Here is a 7,340-nt window from a genome sequence, read left to right as displayed (position 1 = left end):
AGATTGTTTCTTTCTTGAATCAACACAAGATTCAGCCTTTCGAAACATTGTTCAAATTACTCCTAATCCCATTTTCTATGGAAAAAACTTTTTTCTGGTTAATCTGTGGTAGGCAATCAGCCTGAGTTTTTATCAGATTCTTTGCATATGCACCTTGCACTAATTTTTGGGGGTATTTTTTCTCAAGACATCTAGCCTTGAGAATCTTTGATTGTTGCACATAGTCAGCATCACTACTGCAATTCTTTTGAATGCGCAGAAATTGGCTATGCGGAATATTTTTCTTCCATTTTCAATAGTGTGCACTACGGAAATCCAAAAAACCATTGCGGTCTACTTTTTTGAAAAAGGTTTTAGTCACTATGCGGCTGTCTTTGTGGCTTACTTCAAGATCTAGAAAAGTGATTTTATCTTTATCTAAATTGGCAGTAAAAGTAATCCCCCATTCATTCGTGTTTAGCTTATTAATTAGTTCCCATGCTTGTTCTATGGACCCCTTCCATAGAATCACCAGATCATCTATACAGCATTTATAAAGCAGAATTTTTTCTTTAAAAAAAGGCTCGGATAGCGCAGATAGGGACTCGAATCTCCCCATAAAAAGATTAGCGAAACTTGGGGCGACCCGCGTCCCCATCGCGGTCCCGAGCCTCTGTAAATAGAGTAGATCCTGAAAAGAAAAAAAATTATGTTTTAAAATAAATTATAAACCTTTTAGTAAAAACTCCCTCTGTGAGGATGGTATGATTTCTTGGAGATAAAAATCCACAGCTGCCAGCCCCAGTGTGTGTTCAATATTGGAATATAGTCCTACTACATCAAGTGTAATAAAAAGATAACCCTCTTGCCATACTATATCTTTACATTCCTGGATGAGCCTCTTGCCATACTATATCTTTACATTCCTGGATGAGCTGTGCAGAGTCCCGAAGATAAGAGGGTAAACGCAAAACAATATCTTGTAAAAATAGGTCGATAAAGTGTGATAAATATGATGTCAAGGAACCAATTCCCGAAATTATTGGACGTCCCGGGGATTTTTTATGTCCTTATGGACTTTCGGGAGGTGGTAATAAAATGCTACATTTGGATTTTTATTGGTAAGAAATCTGTGTTCTTTTATATTTAATAACCTTTTTTATAGGCATCATCTATATGGGTGTGGTATTCTAATGAGAATTGAGTAGAAGGATCGGTGTTTAGTATCTCATAATATTTGGCATCAGACAAGATAAGGAGTGCTTTGTTTAAATAATCCTCCCTATTCTGGATCACAACCCCGCCCCCCTTGTCTGCTTCTCCAATTACCAAATTTTAATTTTTCCTCAGTGATTCCAAAGCATTTTTTTCTGCATATGTGATGTTCGACCAATATGTCTTTTTATCAGCTTGACATTTATTTTTACAATTATTGTTCCTGAATTCTTCTGCAACTAATGCAAAGAATGTATCAATATGATTTCCTCGGTGATGAATGGGATTAAACATAGAAGTCAGAGCTACATCTTTATGAACAGACGGATCGTTAATTGGTAGTGCTGAAGGGGTTAAATGGACTTTTGATCCATGGTTGCGTTCCTGTAGGGACAAAGTGTCGTGCAAGGGTTAACTTTCTGGTGAATGAGTTGAGGTCAAGAAACAGTTGAAATGGATTGACGTTTTGTGTCGGACAGAAACTAAGGCCCTTAGAAAGGACCTCAATTTCAGTGGAGGACAATACATACTTGGATAGATTGAAAATTTTTATAGTGGACCCATTAGATGATCCACCATGGACAACGGTAGATGTTGATTGAGGAGGTACATCTTTAATAATTGGTAAAGTAACAGAGTGATTAGTGTTTTTAAATTTTTTATTGCCTGATTTTCTACCCCTCCCGCTTGTTCCCCGGGACCCCCTTTGCGTTTTTGAGTAGAGCCTACCTGTAACCGTGGGAAAAAATGGCGATGGCACTTTGTGACGGGGGGCGCGGTAGAATTGTGTTTGGGGGAGGTTCTGGGCATGCGATTTGTGGTTCTGTTTGTAAAGGTATTATAGGGGTTTCCCCAGAAGTGTCCTGGTGCGACCAATCGCTAAAAAAGAAATATTAGACATTGTAGGTGATGGGGATGGAGAAGAGGCTTGTATTACTGTAGTAAAAATTGAGCCCAGTTCAGTCGTATCATGGACAGTAAGTGAGCTAATATTTATAGAACAATTTGGAGACTCTCCTTTATTGTTGTTATTATTGTTGATGCATATGATGTCAGCGTGAGGATTACAATTGCCGATATTATCAGTATTGTAATTTCTTTAGATAGGGGTGGTAAACTGGGGTTAGGTGTTGGTAACAATAGAATCCCCTTTTCTGTCTCCAGTTTCCCCTCTACTAAAGGCCCCGTCACACTAAGCGATATCGCTAGCAATATCGCTGTAACGTCACTGGTTTTGTGATGTTAAAGCGATATTGCTAGCGATATCGCTATGTCTGATACTTACCTCGGACCGCTCCCCCGCTGGTTATCGCTGATCGCACGAGAACGTCCTGGACCGTTTCTCGTCATCAGCTTCCTGCTGGGCTTCCTGTGAAGAGACGAGCGACGAGCGTGGACACGGGCGGGAGGACGTCAGGATCGCCTCGTCTGACAGGTAAGTAGCGACCCCCAACCCCTGCTATGTCGCTGGTGAGATCTGCCTGTGTGGCAGCTCACTAGCAACCACTTAGCGATTCACCAGCGATCCTGACCGCGTCATATCGCTGGTTGGGATCGCTGGTGCATCGCTAAGTGTGACAGTACCTTAAGAGCGAAGAACCTCTATTGATGGAAGGAGAGATGGATTCTAGATTTAAATCAAATCAGATCGTCAATATTGGAGTTCTTCGCTATTTTATTGGGATTTTCTGGGGTAGAAGTACTAAGGTTACCATATTGCCTCAGTGTCTTGTTTTTGGGTTTTGCCCCAAGTTTTTCATATATTTCATTATTTTGAGTAATATGAGACTCCGAATTATAAAAGGTACAGACATTTTTTGGAATATTTCCAAGGGAACTAACTCTCCCTTTGTGTTCCCCACTGGCTTTGTGAATCCTTGGAACCAAGGTTTTCTGTAATTGCACCTCTGTTAGTAATAACCAATCTATTATTAGGCTTAATTTTAACCCCTGATTTTGCCTTTGTAGGTTTTAGTGTAACCGCGTCTCGTCTAAATTTCTTTGTTTTATATTCCATCAAATAATTCTCAAAAGACTGCAATTTTCTTGTGGTGTCCCTATTTAACCCTTCATAGAACAGATTTGTTTTAAATTTTTCTAATTCTGATAGATCGGTTTCTCACAATGCTGCCGCTGTATGTGCTAGCGTTGTGCGTTTTTTAATAAGTAGCTGCATTAAATTATAGGAACACTGTTTCAAAATTCTATTCCATTCATCTGAAAACCCTGCGTCATCTGGAAACGTACTATGAAAGTGGATCAGCAGCCCCTTCGGGACAATTTCTTGCTCTATACAGATTTCTAAAAAGTCAGCATCTAGTTGATGACGAATCTCCATTTTCATATTTTTTTCAAAATTGTTAAACAGTCTTACTATTTTCCTCTTAATGTCCAAGTCAATATCAGTAGGAGGGGGAATTTCACAAAGGGAGAGTTAGTTCCCTTGGAAATATTCCAAAAAATGCCTGTACCTTTTATAATTCGAAGTCTCATATTACTCAAAATAATGAAATATATGAAAAACTTGGGGCAAAACCCAAAAACAAGACACAGACAATATGGTAACCTTAGTACTTCTACCCCAGAAAATCCTAAATAAAATAGCGAAGAACTCCAATATTGACGATCTGATTAATTTAAATCTAGAATCCATCACTTCTTCCATCAATAGAGGTTCTTCGCTCTTAGTAGAGGGGAAACTGGAGACAGAAAAGGGGATTCTATTGTTACCAACATCTAACCCCAGTTTACCACCCCTATCCAAAGAAATTACGATGCAGACAATATCGGCAATGGTCATCCTCACGCTGACATCATATGCATCAACAATAATAACAATAAAGGAGAGTCTCCAGATTGTTCTATAAATATTAGCTCACTTACTGTACATGTTACGACTGAACTGGACTCAATTTTTACTACAGTAATACAAGCCTCTTCTCCATCCCCATCACCTACAATGTCTAATATTTCTTTTTTAGCAATTGGTCCCACCAGGACACTTCCCTATAATACCTTTACAAACAGAACCACAAATCGAGTGCCCAGAACCTCCCCCAAACGCAATTCCACCGCGCCCCCCGTCAAAGTGCCATCACCAATTTTTTCCCATGGTTACAGGTGGGATCTACTCGAAAACGCAAAGGGGGTCCCGAGGAACAAGAGGGAGGGGTAGAAAATCGGGCAATAAAAAATTTAAAACACATTAACTAATCACTCTGTTTCTTTACCATTTATTAAAGATGTACCTCCTCAATCAACATCTACCGTTGTCCATGGTGGATCATCTAATGGGTCCACTACAAAAAATTTTAATCTATAAAAGTATGTATTGTCCTTCACTGAAACTGAGGCCCTTTCTAAGGGCCTTAGTTTCTGTCCGACACAAAACGTCAATCCATTTCAACTGTTTCTTGACCTCAACTCATTCACCAGAAAGTTAACCCTTGCACGACACTTTGTCCCTACAGGAACCCACCCATGGATCAAATGCCCATTTAACCCCTTCAGCACCACCAATTAACGATCCGTTTGTTCATAAAGATGTAGCTCCAACTTCTATGTTTAATCCCATTCATCACCGAGGGAATCATATTGATACATTCTTTGCATTAGTTGCAGAAAAATTCAGGAACATTAATTGTAAAAATAAATGTCAAGCTGATAAGACATATTGGTCGAACATCATATATGCAGAAAAAAATGCACTCCGTATCTTGTCTGATGCCAAATATTATGAGAAACTAAACACCGATCCTTCTACTCAATTCTCATTAGAATACCCCACCCATATAGATGATGCCTATAAAAAAGGGATATTAAATAAAAAAGAACACAGATTTCTTACCAATAAAAATCCAAATGGAGCATTTCATTACCACCTCCCGAAAGTCCATAAGGACATAAAAAATCCCCCGGGACGTCCAATAATTTCAGGGATTGGTTCCTTGACATCATATTTATCGACCTATTTTTACAAGATATTGTTTTGTTTTGAGTTTACCCTCTTATCTTCGGGACTCTGCACAGCTCATCCAGGAATGTAAAGATATAGTATGGCAAGAGGGTTATCTTTTTATTACACTTGATGTAGTAAGGGTACCGTTACACCTAGCGATGCACCAGCGATCCCAACCAGCGATATGACGTGGTCAGGATCGCTGGTGCATCGCTAGGTGGTCGCTAGTGAGCTGCCACACAGGCAGATCTCACCAGCGACATCGCTGGGGACAGGGATCGCTACTTACCTGTCAGACGCGGCGATCCTGCGTCCTCCCGCCCGGCTCCACGGAATGGTCCAGGAGCTTCTCGCGCGATCAGCGATAACCAGCGGGGGAGCCGGTCGGAGGTAAGTATCACATGCAGCAATATCGCTATAATGTCACAAAATCGGTGACTTTACAGCGATATTGCTAGCGATATCGCAGTGTGTAACGGGGGCTTTAGACTATATTCCAATATTGAACACACACTGGGGCTGACAGCTGTGGATTTTTATCTCCAAGAAAACAAACAAATACCATCCTCACAGAGGGAATTTTTACTAAAAGGTTTAGAATTTATTTTAAAACATAATATTTTTTCTTTTCAGGATCTATTCTATTTACAGAGGCTCGGGACCGCGTGTCGCCCCAAGTTTCGCTAATCTTTTTATGGGGAGATTCGAGTCCCTATCTGCGCTATCCGAGCCTTTTTTTTTTAAAGAAAAAATTCTGCTTTATAAACGCTATATAGATGATCTGGTGATTCTATGGAAGGGGTCCATAGAACAAGCATGGGAACTAATTAATAAGCTAAACACGAATGAATGGGGGATTACTTTTACTGCCAATTTAGATAAAGATAAAATCACTTTTTTAGATCTTGAAGTAAGCCACAAAGACAGCCGCATAGTGACTAAAACCTTTTTCCAAAAAGTAGACAGCAATAATTTTTTGGATTTCCGTAGTGCACACTATTGCAAATGGAAGAAAAATATTCCACATAGCCAATTTCTGCGCATTTAAAAGAATTGCAGTAGTGAGGCTGACTATGTGCAACAATCAAAGATTCTCAAGGCTAGATGTCTTGAGAAAAAATACCCCAAAAAATTAGTGCGAGGTGCATATGCAAAGAATCTAATAAAAACTCAGGCTGATTGCCTACCACAGATTAACCAGAAAAAAGTTTTTTCCATAGAAAATGGGATTAGGAGTAATTTGAACAATGGAAAGGCTGAATCTTGTGGTGATTCAAGAAAGAACCAATCTAATCCCTGGCGTTTTAATTTCGTGACTCGGTTCAATAATGGCCATCATAAAATAAGAGACATCCTTGAAAAATTTTGGTACCTTTTAATCAAAGACCCCATCTTAAAGAATTTGTTACCGAAAAAACCTGGTATTACCTTTAGGAGGGGTCGTACCATAAGAAATTTAATAGCGCCCAGCAACTTAAAAAAACCCACAGATCTCACTTGTGGGTTTTTAAAAGCTGTCTCTAGAAATTCAACTCCGGGCGTCTACAAATGTGGACACATGCAACATCTTACAACATGGGGCTTGCTCGATCACTTCATATAGCACAGGTGAGGTTTTTGAGATTAAGCAGCATCTAACCTGCGGCAGTGACTATGTTACTTACGTAATTACGTGTTGTTGCGGCCTCCAACATGTCGGCCGCACAACACAAACTGTCAGAGCAAGAATGAATGGACACCGTCATAATACTTAAATCGGTTTCTTTCAGCATAGTTTATCGCGTCACATGTTATTTGGAATTTTTTGCTGTGCTTTAATAACAGTTACACCAGTAGAAATGATACCTTCTGGAGTGCTTAATCGCAATCAAATATTAAACAAAAAGGAATCTTTTTGGATTTTTCGGTTACAAACCTTGTACCCGAATGATCTGAATGATGTGATTGAGAAAGTTTAGAGATGCTATACCTATTGATATAGTGATTAGGTTTTTATTTTGGTTTTTTTTTATTTCTATATTTTTTCCACTAGAGTTTAACCTCTTAAAGAATGTGAACTATATCTTTGACTTACCCCTGCTAAAGAGTTAATTTGCATACTCCTCTTAATTGATTTAAGTGAAGGATTGGTGCTAGTAACAAACACCCCTCCCTTTCCTTTGTAAAAAGGGTTTTTAAAGACATGGTC

The sequence above is a fragment of the Dendrobates tinctorius genome, unplaced genomic scaffold (genome assembly GCF_039654945.1).
Source record: "Dendrobates tinctorius isolate UK_male_01 unplaced genomic scaffold, ASM3965494v1 ptg000177l, whole genome shotgun sequence".
Lineage (NCBI taxonomy): Eukaryota > Metazoa > Chordata > Amphibia > Anura > Dendrobatidae > Dendrobates > Dendrobates tinctorius.
Note: the sequence above shows the minus strand (reverse complement) of the source record.